This window comes from Protopterus annectens, chromosome 2.part0, assembly GCF_019279795.1.
Source record: "Protopterus annectens isolate FY-2018-M chromosome 2.part0, PAN1.0, whole genome shotgun sequence".
NCBI lineage: Eukaryota > Metazoa > Chordata > Ceratodontiformes > Protopteridae > Protopterus > Protopterus annectens.
The window spans coordinates 117,047,980-117,063,770 of NC_056728.1; the positions used below are offsets into that span (position 1 = coordinate 117,047,980).

The window sequence follows — 15,791 nt, forward strand, 5'->3', positions numbered from 1 at the left end:
AATTTAGTGGAGAAGCGAACAGATCTATGTCTGGAGTCCCCCATAACACTGTCAACTGCTGGAATACATGAGGATCCAATTTCCACTCGTAAGTTTCCACTATCTGTCTGCTCAACACATCTGCTAAGGAGTTCTGTGCTCCTGGCAGAAACCTTGCTTGAAGATTGAGGTGTAAACTGAGAGCAGTCTCCCACAAAATCATCGCTTGCCTGCAAAGTGGGTATGAATGGGTTCCCCCTTGCTTGTTGATGTACCACATGACAGTAGTGTTGTCTGTTTGAATCAACACCTGCCCTGGGTGAAGTAAATCCTTGAAAGCCATTAATGCAAACTGGACTGCTAACATCTCCTTCAAGTTGATATGCAAACGTTGAAGTCTGACAGGCCACGTGTCTTGCACCCATTTTCCATTGAGGTGTGCTCCCCAAACCTTGTCCGAGGCATCTGTCGTTAGAATCTGACTCGCCTCTGGTCGGGTCACAGAGAGTCCCTTGTTTAGGTGACATTCCTGAGCCCACCACAAAAATTCCTTCTGAATGCAAGGTATTATCTGAATGACAGTGTCTAGATCTTGGCAGTGTTGTGTCCATACATTTTTGAGATACCATTGAAGCTTCCTCATATGCAGTTTGGCATTGGGAAGCACCAGAATACAAGATGCCATGAACCCCAAGGCTTGAAGGACTGTCCTTGCAGTCAGCCTGGACTGTAGAGACATTTGATGGAAATAAAGAGAAAGGCTTCTTTGTTTGTCCGGGGTCAAAAAGCCATCTGGGAAGCTGTATTCAGTCTCACACCCAGAAAGCACATGTCCTGAGAGGGTACTAGACTGGGCTTTGTTTCGCTCACAGAATACCCTAGGCATCTTAACACTACCATCACATATTGTAGATGATGAAGAAGTTCGTCTTTGTCTTGAGCAATAATCAGGCAATCGTCCAAATAAGGATAAATCTGTATTCCTCTTAACCTGAAAAAGGCTATCACTGGAGCCAGAACCTTTGTGAACACTCTGGCAGTAGATAAGCCAAAGGGCAATGCAGAGACTTGATAATGTAAAGGTACAGCTCGAAACCACAGGTACCTCCTGCAACTGGGCCTGATAGGAACATGAAGATAAGCCTCTTTGAGATCCAGAGTTACCATCCAGTGGTCTTTTCCCAACAGAGGTAAAAGCTGTTGTAACGCCAGCATCTTGAACTTTGGAATGTCCAGATAAGTGTTGAGGATAGATAAATCCAAAATCGGTCTCCACGTGTTCCCTTTCTTTGGAACTAGAAACAGGCGAGAATAAAATCCTAGGCCCACTTCTGACAGAGGAACTGGCTGTATAGCTCCCATTTGAAGAAGTAAAGAAATCTGTTTGTGAGCCTCTAACCTTTGCCGAGGAGGAACATCTGGCATGCCTTTGAAAGGAGGCAATGTATGGAAATAAAACTTGTAGCCTCGGTTTATAATGTCCAATACCCATTTGTCCTGGGTGACTAAAAGCCAGTTTTGCTTGAAAAGTGCTAACTTTCCTCCCAAAGGAGCTGCCAGGCAAGAGGAATCTGGCAGCTGAAAATGCAGGTCATTGGGCCTGTTTACGAAAGGACTGGCCCCTGCCCTCACCTGCAGACTGTGCAGGCGAACTCCATGTTCTAGGTCTGAAGGAACTCTGAGCTCTGCCCCTACCACGTCTAGATCTGCCCCTAGACTGAGAATCAGAAGAAGGGTAAGTCCATCCTTTAGTAGGCCAATTTCTACTAAACTTTGGAGGTTGCACCTGCAAAAAATCTTTAACAGTCTGCATAGACTTAGCCTTGTCCTCCATTTTCTTTAATACAGACTCTACAGGAGGACCAAACAAAACTTCAGACTGTAAAGGGGCATTCAGAATTCTAGTCTTAACATGCTCAGACAAATTCTGATCCTTAAGCCAGGCGTGCCTACGAATAACTGAACCAGTGGCAGCCACCCTAGAAGAAGCCTGTAAAGCATCAAAGCCACACTGTAAAGAATGCTTGCCCACCTGTTCAGAGACATGTACCAAATCCTGCAGTTCTTTACACTCAATACCCTCTGCTAAAGCATCCACTTTAGATTTTAGCTGAGAGGAAATTCTGATATTTCAACATATGAAACTGGCAATTTAAAGCCCTCATTGCTAACGTAGAAGAGGTATACACCTTCTTACCCCATCTATCCAAAGCTCTAGCTTCCTTATCTAGAGGAACCGGATTATTTACAACAGAAGCTCTAACACCCTTAGGCCCCTGACTAATAGTTTCTGGGTCTGCCCTAGGACTTTTATACAGATATTTATGAGCCTCAGGCACCCTGTAATACCTGTCTGGTTTGACTGGCGCAGGAGGCACAGAATCTGGATTAAGGGAAGCCTCCGAGAAAACATCTTGAACAACATCCAAAACTGGAGGTATAGCTAAGGGTCTATGCTGTGGTAAAACAAAAATTCCCTAAGCCTTTTCCGAGAATCAGAGAAGTCCTGTCCTTCCCACTTAAAATGCTCCCTCATGGAATGTAAAGTTTCTGAAAAGAAAAATCCTCAGGAGGAGAAGCAGAAGGAGTGGAATCCTCTGCATCAGAATCCGAATAAGGAGGAAAATCTTGAATGTCTTCCACAGAAGACTCTGAATCATCGGAGGCCTGCTCCAAACTTTCCAACTCTAGCTCTACCCTGGGCCTCTTATCAGGAGGGGGCATAGAACCTCTAATTAAAGTAATCAAATCTTCTGCCATTTTAAGCATGTGCTTTTTAGGCACTGACCCTGAGGAACCAGGACTGACACCTGAGGAAGGCAAAACAGACCTGCCCTTAGAAGGAGCTTTAGAAATAGTAGCAGAAGGCCTAACCACCCTAGGCCCAGTAGGGAGAATAGTAACCTGTGAGGCCCCTTCAGCCTGACCTGAGTCCTGTGAAGCCACCTCTTGCAAAATCAAAGTTTCCCCCTGAGTCTCAACAGAAACTTCAGCCGGGTCCACCTGTTCCCCTGTAGCTTCTAATGGACCGGCGTCCGAAACGGACGAATCATCCTGCCTAGGCTTCACAGATTTGTCTTTCCGCTTCTTCGGAAGCGGGCGTCTGAGGATCCGACGGCATATTATAATTACACCGCTTGCCAAAGACTAACCTAGCGCAATCTAACCTCCGTTTTATAGTGCGCTTATTGAACCTAGCACAAAACCAACACCCGACTACGTCGTGCTCCAGTCCCAAACAAGGAATACAAAGTGAGTGGTAATCCCTATGCGGTATCTGTTTCCCACAAGAAATACAATTATTCACTTTTTCTGACATCCGGTAAATAACTGAGGCAAGAAAAAACAAAAATATTCCCTAACGGGGTACTTAGCCCAACTTGGTATCGGTCTGAAACTCCGAATTCGAAAAATTTCAGAACGCCGAACGGCACTTGCAACGCTGCTTCTGCATCGGACCATGCGGCAAAAAAGACTGAGGATATGACGTCGGTCATGCGCTTTTGTACCCTGACGCTCTGATGTCAGATCTGAGCGCCCATGACCGACGTCAGCCTAATACTTTGGTATTCGGGCCGACCGAGGACAGCGGACTACCCATAAGTAAGGACTGCAGCAATGTGAGATGAAGAACATCACTGTTGATCAACTTTCTTGCCCTCCTGATATTTTACAGGGGGGTACAAAAATCTGAACAAATTTAAAAAAAGGAATAAACATGAGCTGTGTGTACATATCCCATACAGTGAATAAGATACTTTCCCTGACCGAAGCACTGAGATAACAGAACAGGTAACGTAAGAGTAAAGAGAGGTTGGTATGAAATAAATTTCTTATGAAAGGTACAATAAGCAGACTCAGACTTCATAGATGCAGTTTGTAGGTCCACGATTCTCTTGGTAGAAATTAGCAGCACTACAAATAAAGTCTTCTAGGGCAAGAATTTAATTCCACTGATGCAGAAGCTTCATATAAGGGAAATGTGAGTTATACCATAATGTATCTATCCTGTGGTGGGTCTAGGTATCAAATGAAAGGCTTAAAGAGAAATAATCCCTCAGAAGGGTTTTACAGACTTCTAGAAAGGCCACAAAACTCTAGCCACGATTACAGTCAAAACTGGAAACCATTGTCACCTGCATCAAGCACTTCTGAAAGGCAACAAAAAGTCTACTCCAATGGAGTGAAAAAAAAAATGGATCCACAATATATCTAAGGGTCCCTTTCCTGGACCACTGTACTCACAGTGTCCACTTTATGCCAGGCACCATATCAGAATTCTAAAGTATTATAACCCCAGAGCCTTAAAACACCTGCAGGCTGCAACAAAGACTGAACCATTGTTATTATTACATCCTGAAGCTTTTTAAGGATTAAAAGTACCTGACAAGTACTGGTAAATACAGAACCTAAAAAAGTCAACATCTGACCCAGCATTGGTTGATCCCCAAGCAATAAAAAATGTACAGCAAATAGCCTTGTCAGGCTGTGGGTACCTCTAAACATAGCTAAAAGGAGCCTGTTTTTCAGGTACAGGAAGACTATGGTGATCTGTAACATCAAGACAGCTGCCATTACAGATGTGCATTCCATGAACCTCCCTTAGAATGAAGTGAGACTGAACTGCAGAGTGCAAATTTGATACAATCTTGATCTTATTCAGAAAGTCAATTCCCTTTGGCCATCAAGCCTTCCTCATGTCATTCTATACACTCAATCATTCCTGTAGGCTCAACTTTGGCTTCATTTACTTTCACTCAGCCTGGAGGTGAGAGTCAAGAATTCAGGAGTGGTGCCATCATCTGGGGGGGTGGGATTGGGGATTGGTGATTCCCTGAGCCTCAAATCCCTTTCTGTGTGCTAATGTCTGTCATGTTGAACCTGGATGGGCAATGGGGAGCTACCTCAGCTAGTATTATGCCATTAGGCCCATAAGGTAGCTATGTCATCACTTATCCTCCTGTCCACCAACTCAGCATCTTCTTCTAAGCTTCAGCAGAGTTCTATTAGACAGACTCCATTATGCTTCTTTTGTTATAGTAAACCACTCCGAACATGATAGGAAAAACTCCTCCTGCCTACCTATACAGGAAAATGGCTGGTATGGCAGTCAGAGCTACTACAAACCCTTCCATTCTTTGGTCCATAAACTTGCTGAACCACAGGTGGGGGAGGATGTCGAGTATCTAGTTCCACTAGAATCCTGCTACTGGGGTTTGGTTGACTCCTTTGCATTGTAGAAAAAGAATGCTCTACAGGTGAAACTTCACTCATGCAGCTGCAAGGATCAGGTTCTTTTCTTTTATTCCTTTAATGTGTTTGCCATTCTCTGGTCCAAAAAACATCTTAGAGAGACTATCTATGAAGGTCATCTTGGCATCCTCTGCTAATATAGCATGATGAAGCTGGGACACCCAAAGAAAATAATGGCAGAGCTCGCTGCCCCATGATACCACCCATGCATGGTGTAACATGTTACTTGGACCACAGGATAACAGCAGTGGATGTCTAGGCCTTGAACATCAACTTCAATGATCCTTCAAAATAACGCATCGAGATAATGAATTTTATCTAGAAGCACTCTTTAAAAATACAAGAGTGTGTGCATATAAACACATATACACACTATATATATATATATATATATATATATATATATATATATATATATATATATATATATATATATAGACACACACATGCATATAGACATAAGTAGCAAGAGTGTGGGGTTTCAGCCCCCTACGTTGCAGGTGCAGGAAGCCCCCATACAAAAACACTATAAAAGTGTAACAGCAAGATTTACCATTTGTTTTTTTGTCTCTCTTGTTTTTTAATGGAAATATAGTTTAATCTTCTAAGTGCCAGGAAGACGTAAACACACAAACGCTTTCTAATGTGGACCAGATAACTATATATTCCTTCTCAGGAGAAAAGGACTGCAGGAGCTCAATGAGGAGTCCTCCTGACAGCAGCTGCCATGGGAACACTCAGCTGAAGAGAAGAAATAGCCAAACACCATTTCTGGAAAGAGGAGGTCACACTGCCAGGTTGTTCCAAAGAAAATCCTGTATAAAACAAGCAATCCAGAAGAACTATTCCTCTGACAAGTTTATCACTTTTGAGAAAAAGAAACCGCCTCAGACCACCAGCCCCAGTTTTTTTTTTTTTTTGCCCAGCACTCCTGCAGAAAATTTGTCCTGTTACTTTACATTTAATTATATGTTTCGCAATGAAGTGTAAGGCAGTAGTAACCTCATCCACTGTAGATCAGGCTCTACAGGTAATGTTTCAGTATCACCATCCATGTATATTCCAATATTTACATTAATCATGAAAAAAATGACTTGCATAGTGTTGCAAAGTAAACGTATACCAATGATAAAAATGAATGGACACATTGGTCAGGAATACCAAAAATTGGAGACATGGAGGTCCCTAGTGGTCTAGTGGGTAGTATTCAGCAATCTTACCACTGAGGCTCAGGTTCAATTCCCAGTCAGGAAAGCTTTAATGCATTTTGGATGGGTTTGGCATAATGGCTAAGGTCTTCACCTCATAGACAGAAAGTATGGAGCTTCATTCTGACCTCAGGTTACTGACTAGAATTTAAATGGCCCTTCAAGGCAGTTAGACTAGTATTCACCTACGAACATATGTGGAATAGCAATCTACATAAAAAGGGACATCAGATTTAAGGTTTCATAATAGAAAAAACAGTTAAACCTAGGACAGGGCAATATAGCAGGCAGTGAATGGACCTAAGTTATGTGTCCTAGTAATTAAGGTAGAGGAAGGAGGCAAAGCTCATAGACTGATGCAACATTTTGTCCCTCAGCCATCACAGCAGGAGGATGATAGATTGCAGACAAGAATAAATGTATGGGGTAGAATGAAGGGGTAATATTTAGGAGGGCTATGAATGTGCCTGGAGCAGACAGGAAGAACCTATGCTCCAGGAAAGACAGACTGCAGAAGCTGATTGATGCCTTGGGGCATGAACCTATTTGATAACAGACTCGACCCAAAAGGATATACTCGTGGATGTAGTCCTAATCAATGCAGGAAATCATTTATGTCCAGGGCACGGTACCATTAACCAAAAGTGATTCTGCTACAGTGTGGCTTCATTTACAGGGGGAGGTAAGAATACAAAGTCAAAGCTGTGTGCTTTTGGAAGAGTAACCTACACTGTAATGACAGAGAAAGTTAAGCATGAGTATACAGAATGCGAGGAGGAGACTGAGGCAGTGAACAAGCTATGGGGACATGCAAGGGATGGAAATACTCAGGGTCATGGGCAAGGATGTGACGAAGAGGCATACAAGGAGAAGGCCAGTGTGTCTGCATGAGAATGTAAGGCTAGCAATTAGTGCCTACAAGAGGCAGAAAAAACATGGTGGAGAGGTGAAAGAGTTCCCAGAGGATGGTTAAAAAAAAAATAGCAATGGCAAAAAAGGTGAGAGATGAAAGTAAGTTAATAGAAAAGGATAACAAGGATATGGTGGCATGCTGGGAGGAAGTCATGGAAAAATGGAGAAAAAAGTGGACAAAGAGAAGGAAGACGTGAAGCTGAACTGGCTGCTTTTATGAAGAATAAAGCACAAGGGCAGAAGGGCTGTTTCAGAGAGTGCTCAGATCCTAGCCATTGCGCCAGTAGACCATCCTTGATGGAGACATATTAATTTGTTTATTTACATTTGTTAACTGGGGCAGAGCTCTGAATGGATGCAAAGACAACAATTTATAAACATTTGAAGCAGACAAAAATAGTAAAGCAAAACGGTATATGACAAACAGCAGCAAAAAAACAGAAGTACAGTAAATGAGGTCTAGAATATTTCAGAGATATAAATGCATTGGAGATGGGAAGTATATATTTGTCACAGAGATTTAGAACGGATAATGAAGGCATAAGGCGGCATTCTTTGATCATACCATATATATATAATCACTGGATACCTATGTACAGCATGCAAAATTAAAAAAAGAGCATTAAATAGCATCAGTGACAAGAAAAGTCAGTGGAAAGAATCCTGATGAGAAGGCTGGTAGTGCTTTTTTAACACAACAATCTCAAGGGCAAAATCCAACATGGGTTCAAGGAAGCTGTAAGTTAATCAATCATTAACACGCACGAAACTGACTGGGAGCAATAGTTAATATGCTCTTCCTGGAATTCATCAGAAGACTCTGTCTTGTCCCACCCACATAGGAGGCTGGTCAAAAAACTCAAAGGGGTGATGTTAAAACTAAAACTGAGGAACTGAAGTTTTCGGAACCGAAGAGTATCAAGACCACAAAGAGAATAAAATATAGTTGAGTTTAATGAAGCACTTTTCGTCGAGTACACTGACCTGACTTCTTCAGACAAACAAACTTAGATTCATGCTTAAAAACACTAAAAGCCATCATGTGACAAAATCACATTAGCATAATAAACTAATTACTTAATTAACAGCTCAATGATTCTTAAAGTTATGGTTGTTTCCTTCAGGGTTATATTAACATGTTCAAGTGAAAAAAGTACTCAAACAGATAGTACTTTAATGCAAAATCCCTAAGTAACCAGGTCTTGTATACAAGGAACTTAAAATGTTTTATTTAACGTGTTGGACCTAAAAACCCTATGCAAGGACCTTAGTGTAAACCGGACTCTGTTCACAATCAATAAGGTGAACATCCCTAAAAAACTAACAATGAATACACCCTGGTCAAGTTATGGTCACACGAAAGGACCAAAAACAGACTTAGTATTTCTATACAATGCCAAGGCTAAATAGGGGACCCTGATCCAAATATGGTCTCATAGAAGAACCATAACACTAACTTAATACTTATATGCAATGCTAAACCTACGTTGAAAGGCATATTAAAAGCAGTTGGAAACGCATCAAAATATACAATCTAAAAACAAAAAAGTGTAACTTTTTTTTAAATATATAATAATGTTGCTAATATTAATGTTTACAAATAGCGAAGTTATCTAGTCAAACTTTTACATTTTAAATAAGATAAGATGGAATACATCTCATTTAATCCAGGGTAGTGGTGTGCATCAACACGTAACTGCCAGAGAAGTTCTAGATTTTCTAACAGGGATGATGCAGGACTACCTCTAAAGTCTTGAGTAATTTGGTCAATTATTCTAAATTTAAATCTATGAGATGGAAAATTATTAACATGTCTAGCTAGCGCATTTTCAGTTTAGTCTTCCTTATACTATGTAGGTGTTCATATATATTTTCTTTAAATTTTCTGTCCGTTTTTCCAATATAGAAAGCTGGACAGAAATCACACTGAGCTAGATAAACCACCATTTTAGTGTTACAATTAAACCTTTTTTATGTAATATCTTGTATTTCTAATAGAAAATCTCTGTCCTGTTGATATATGTCCACAATAGTTACAAGCTTCGCACTTGAACATCCCTGGTGTTCTAGTGAAAGTTTGTTTGGATGACTATTAGGTTTTTAAATTGTTCCCTCTTCTAAAAGTGAAAGTTGGTTTTTCACCAAGTTTATCAGTTATACTGTTATCACTGAGCAATAAATTCCAATTTTTAAAAATAATTCTCTTTACTTCATGAGCCTCCATACTATATGTATATATAAAACTTATTCTAAAGTTATTACTTTGTTCGTTATCTAGAGTTCTGATATAACTATCATTCATTGGTGTAATATCACCTGAAAGTGTCTCATCCAAACAAAGTAAAGAATCGGGGTCTTTGTAACCCAAAATGGGTTTATATACACCTACTTTTCTTTTATAGCTGACTTGCCTGATTAATTCACAAATTAGTGACTCTGGGTACCCTCTTCTTAACATTTGCATAAGGAGGTCGCATTCATTAGTAAAATCAGTGTCTACACTAACCATCCTAGCCGCCCTAATTGTCCTTTGATAACAGACCTTTTTTGACTAAATGGATGTGAACTGGTAAAATGCAGGAATGAGTTGGAATAAGTTTGTTTGAGGTGGATGGTTGCTATGTAGCAATCAGAAGTGGTGTCTTTTTTATCATTACATCTAAATAAGTTATGGAATCTTTACCATTACTAGTTATGAATTTTAAAAATTCACTACTTTTGGAGGTACTTTTTAGAGGTAGTCCTACATCATCCTTGTTAGAATATCTAGAACTTCTCTGGCAGTCACGTGTTGATGCACACCACTACCCTAGATTAAATGAGATGTGTTCCATCTTACCTTATTTAAAACTTAAAAGTCTGACTAGATAACTTCACTACTTGTAAGCATTAGTATTAGCAACATTATTATATATATAAAAACATTTTTTGTTACAGTTTGGTTTTTAGATTGTATATTTTGATGCATTTCCAACTGTTTTTAATATGCCTTTCAACGTAGGTTTAGCATTGCATATAAGTATTAAGGTAGTGTTTACGGTTCTTCTATGAGACCATATGGGTCCCCTATTTAGCCTTGGCATTGTATACAAATACTAAGTTAGTGTTTTTGGTCTTTTCATGTGACCATAACTTGACCAGGGTGTATTCATTGTTAGTTTTTTAGGGATGTTCACCTTACTGATCGTGAACAGAGTCCGGTTTACACTAAGGTCTTCACATAGGGTTATTAAGACCTGGTTACTTAGGGATTTTGCATTAAAGTACTATCTGAGTACTTTTTTCACTTGAACATGTTAATATAACCCTAAAGGAAACAACTGTAACTTTAAGAATCATTGAGCTGTTAATTAAGTAATTAGTTATTTATTATGCTAATGTGATTTTGTCACATAATGGCTTTTAGTGTTTTTAAGCATGACTCTAAGTTTGTTTGTCTGAAGAAGTCAGGTCAGTGTACTCGATGAAAAGCGCTTCATTAAACTCTATATTTTATTCTCTTTGTGGTCTTGATACTCTTCGGTTCCTGTGATTTTGTCCAGTCTTTGGTTTGCCTTTTTGTTTTAACCGAACTAAAGTTTTACATGGATTAATCATAGGACCCAGAGGGCTGTGGAGAGAGCAATGATGTCAAAAAGTAGGAAAACTGACTAAAGAAATGCTGCAAGGATCTGTTACGAGTAGTGTTTTTCAGTGTCTTTGCGCCCATAAAACAGAGGGCAGAGAAAACAGAATCATCTCTACACTGATTCCAAAAAGGTAGGTGCACCAGTGAAAGACAGTGGAAATATCTGTCAAAGAACTTTGAAAGGTTGACTAACAGGTCAGATGTATGGCTGCTGTGGTTCATTGCAAACAATTGCAAAGTACGTCACACAGGCCATTACTCTGGTGTCAGTTATCAGCAAGGGAAGTAGAACTGATGGCAACAGCACAGGAAAGGGATCTGGGGATGTTGATCATACCTGGACTAGACCACATGAAGCAGAGTAACAGTCATTTATCACAGTACAGCATACCATTCTGGAGGCCGTACAAAGAAAGATGCATCAGAATGCCAGAAAGAATCCAAAGGAAAGCCACCAGAAAGATCAAAGGGATAGAGGGGCAAGGGATGTGAGCAAAGATTAGATGAGCTACAAGTTCATCTTCCTTGAGACCAGAAGAAATGGGGGCAAGGTATAAGTGCACAACAGTCTCAGAGATGTAAAGGGGGGTATCCTGAACAGGAAGAATAGAGGGGGGAGCACAGAAGCTGGATCTCTTAATGTAGTTCTTCACAAAGAAGACTGTAGTTCCATGTAATGGACTACTGGAATTGCTGGTGAAGGGGGAATCCACAGGGCACAAGTACAAATGTGATAACAAAAAAAGCAAGGTTGGAAGAAGAAAATGTTAAAATGTACTTCAAGAACAGAATAAATACGCTTACCCATCTCATTGTGCTGTTAAACAAATGCCCAGGCAAAATCTGAAATGTTAAATGATGCTGCAGAAAGGTTAAATGATGCTGCAGAAAACAATCACTGATACTTATGACTTAACTGTTATAACTTGAGAAACAGTGCTGTTTAGCATAAGGTTTCTGTAACTATCCCACAACGAGAATTAAATGGAAATGTTCACAGCTACAACATGCTCAGATGGTGGTAAACTAAAGTGTAGCTACCTAAATCTGTGGAATGTTACCTTAAGCCTATTTAGTTTTCCTTCAGTAAATTCTGATCCCATATTCAAATGCAAAACTCCTCAAAATAATACCGTAACCATGTAAACTCAAAGGGAAATATTCCGGTTGCTAATGAAAAGCCAAACAAAGGCAATTGTCACAGAATGAATCTTCATCACAGCTTTAAGGAAATTAATTTCAAACTCAATTTGCTATTAGTTATAAGGTACATATTACAGATGAAACTGTTATTTCACATAAAACTCTCCTAATGCAAAAAGGATACTGGAACTTCATTCAAAGTTTCACCTCATAATATTTATGAAATAAACTGAAAACGCAAAGCACAGACATTTTGGCACCATCAAAACAAGAGTTCTTCTAAAACATTAAAGTTACAACGCACTTTCTATGTGGAGCACAATACAATATGATGCCCTGCTTAGTACCTGGCTTTGCAAACACCACATGTAGTCAAGACTGCTAAAAACTAGAACACCAAACTATATATGGCATTAAATATACTGATCCCAAGGATATTGCCAATATCCTGGCAGATCGATTTAGTGCCAACTTCACCCCCCTCTCACCACCTAAAGGGCCCATCTCAATACCAAATGATTGCCAAATTCCGGTAATCACAGCCACACAGGTAGAAATTGCACTCTCCAAAGCTAAGAATACAGCATCCATGGGACCAGATGACATCTCGGGCTGTGTACTACATAAACTACAAAATGAACTGGCACTTCACCTAAGTGTCATGTTTAATCATAGCTTCACCTCAGACTTCGTGCCCACTGAGTGGTGCACAGCTACAGTTATCCCACTCCACAAGGGGGGAATCCACCTTGGATCCCAGAAACTACCGTCCCATCAGTCTGACGAGCCTGATCTGCAAGGGCATGGAAAGCATTATCATGGAACTTATAAACAAAGACATTGGCAACCTTCAAACACCTTACCCTACCCAGTTTGGGTTGGTGAAGGGCCGATCTTGTCTCCTGAACCTGACTGACTTCTTCGAATCAGTCTCCAAAGCTGTGGATGAGAGTAAGGTGGTCCACACACAGCCTATCTGGACCTCACCAAGGCCTTCAACCCCATCCCCCACTCTGGAATCATAGATAAACTTACTAAGCTGGACATAAATCCCTACGTCACTCGATGAGTTGCCAACTGGCTTATTGACAGAACCCAGACTCAAAGTAGCTAACTCCAAATCCAGCTCCAGACAAGTGGAGTACCTCAGGGTTCAGTCCTGTGACTGCTCTTGTTTGGCATCTACTTCTCTGAAGTACAGGCCAACACTAAGGGACTCTGGCTAACAAAGTTCACAGATGACTGCAAACTGGGAGCCATTATTGAATCCCCAAATGATGTGGATATTCTAAAAAGGGGCCTTACAGAGACAGATGCTTGGTGCCAGAGCCTTGGGCTCGAGTTTAATGCCAAGAAATGCATAGTTACCCCCTTTGGGAAAAACCATGTACCCATGAATTACTACATAGATGGCAGTACATTAAACACCAAAAGTGTAATGAGAGACTTAGGGACACAGGTGGACAGTGGTCTCACCTTCGATAACATTGCCACAACAGTCAGGAAACCCTTCTATGTGGCACACCTCATCACTAAGGGCTTTTCATCCAGAAAAAAGGAAGTCATTGTCCCACTGTACTCATCCCTCATTAGACCCATTATAGAGTACAACACCCAGTTTGGTATGTACCTCACAAGACATCTGCAACATCTGGAAAGGCTGCAGAAATACCTCACTAAAAGAATCACAAGCCTAAAGCATATGCCCTATGCTGACCATCTAAAAACACTCCAGCTATACTCTGTGGCATATGGTCTACTCAGAGGCGATCTCTGCTTAACATACAAGGCTATGTCAAACCCTGAGCTTTTGGACATGCTCCACTTAAAGAAATCCCAATCCCTCAGAGCCACATGCTCCAGGGATCTAAACCTTGTCATCACAATGAACAAAACATGCTGGAGGGGATAGGTTCCTGACCCAGAGACTCCCCATACTCTGGAACAGACTGCCCATACATGTCAAGCAGAGTGCCTCCTTGGCTCTCTTCAAAAGGAACCTTGACGATTGGATGTGAGATAGGAAATTCACCCCAGGGATCATGTCAGTCGCCCTGCTAGACAGGGGTCCAGGGAAGTAAATATTGTGGGAAAAATATCCAGGGAATTGTTATGGCTAGGCTTGCATAGGTCCTAGGGCCGATAGCCTAGTACCAACCTATAAACCTATATACACACACACACATCTATATAGATATAGATATATACATACACATACATACACAGTTTGCTATCCATTAAATTTGTGTAATGCAATGAAGGATTACTTTCTGAATATTTACCTCTCAGCAGCGTTAGACTTCCTTGTTTATTTACCACAGATCTTTAACTGCTACTGAAGTTCAGCTTCACTTCAAGCCCACATCAGCTTTGACAATGCTTATTTTTATTTATTTGTACTAATGTGCATGTCTGTACCTACATGTTATCATTAAAGTATAAAACATGTATTAATAACATTACTAATTCATATGGAACTTTTCTTTCTCCGCATCCATAGTAAATAGTCTTGACTTATTCAGACAATCCAAAGGCCACAATAAAGTAGACCAAGGTGACAATTTTGTTACAGGACCTAAACTGGGAAACTTGAGGGCCGCCACAGGAAGCAAAGTCTGCAATCCCATTGTCCCAGCCCTATTGGGAGTGGAGATAGGGCAGCCATGTCATCTCACACTGGGGCACGCAGGCTGGCCTCCCGTCCTTCACCAGGCACGGTGGGAATGTCACTCTGTGAACAGCACCACCCAGGAGGCAAGAGGCCACATGCCAGGAGGCTTGAAGCAATGCATATTAGTCGGCGCCTGGCACCATGTGGGTGAGACTGAGGTGTGCTGCAAAAAGTGCAGAGATGGGGGGACACAGGGCCATCTTCCCTGTGAGTTTGAAAGCCCTAGGTGTAGGGCAAAGTGGAGAACCAATGTCACAGAAGTCTGGCTGAGGGACTGTCTGAGGCTTTGTGGCCCAGCAGAGTTCCATGAGGCTGGGAAGATCCCCCGAGAGGCTCCAAGAGCACACATGACACTGCATGATTTGGCAGCAGTTATGAGATATGTAACCCTGGAAAAGAGCTCTCTCTCCTGGGAAGAAGTGGAGCCCCAGAGGGCGTCAGTCTCGATGGAAGTCTGGAAGGGAGAGAGAGGTGGAAAGTGACTGGCACAGGACAACTCTCGCCTGGGTGAGGGGATATGGACCATGCCCCGTCTGGGACAGAAGTCTGGAAGGGGGAGAGAGGCAGACAGTGGCAGGGCTGGGCGAACTCCTGCCTGGGAGAGGGGGATCAGGCAGAGCTCCCCACAACAGAAGTCCTTAAGGGAGTGCTAGGGCAGACAGCAGCAGAGCCTGGAGGGCTCCTGCCTGTGTGAACAGGGTCAGGCACAGCCCCCCATTATGGAAATTCTTAAGGGAGCAACTGTCAGACAGTGGTGGGGCCTGGAGGGCTCCTGTCTGGGTGAGTGGGGTCAGGCAGAGCTCCCCATGATGGAAGTCCTTGAGGAAGCACCATGGTGGATGGGAGAGGGGCCTAGAGAGCTCCTCCTGGGGAGAAGGCATTCAACTTCACCCTATAACCAACAGCATCCTTAAAAAATCTCAAAGTCCCCACAGCTGCTCTGGATGGGAAAGCAGGGGGGACTCTGAAGCCTTCATGAGAGTGGATCTGACCCTCA

General features: G+C 41.7%; 1 protein-coding gene across 1 annotated transcript in view; it reads right to left on the bottom strand.

Moving 5' to 3' along the window:
- Window positions 1-15,791, bottom strand: part of LOC122792988 (nmrA-like family domain-containing protein 1) — a gene marked incomplete in the record, with an annotated part of 438,251 nt that overhangs the window by 130,417 nt on the left and 292,043 nt on the right.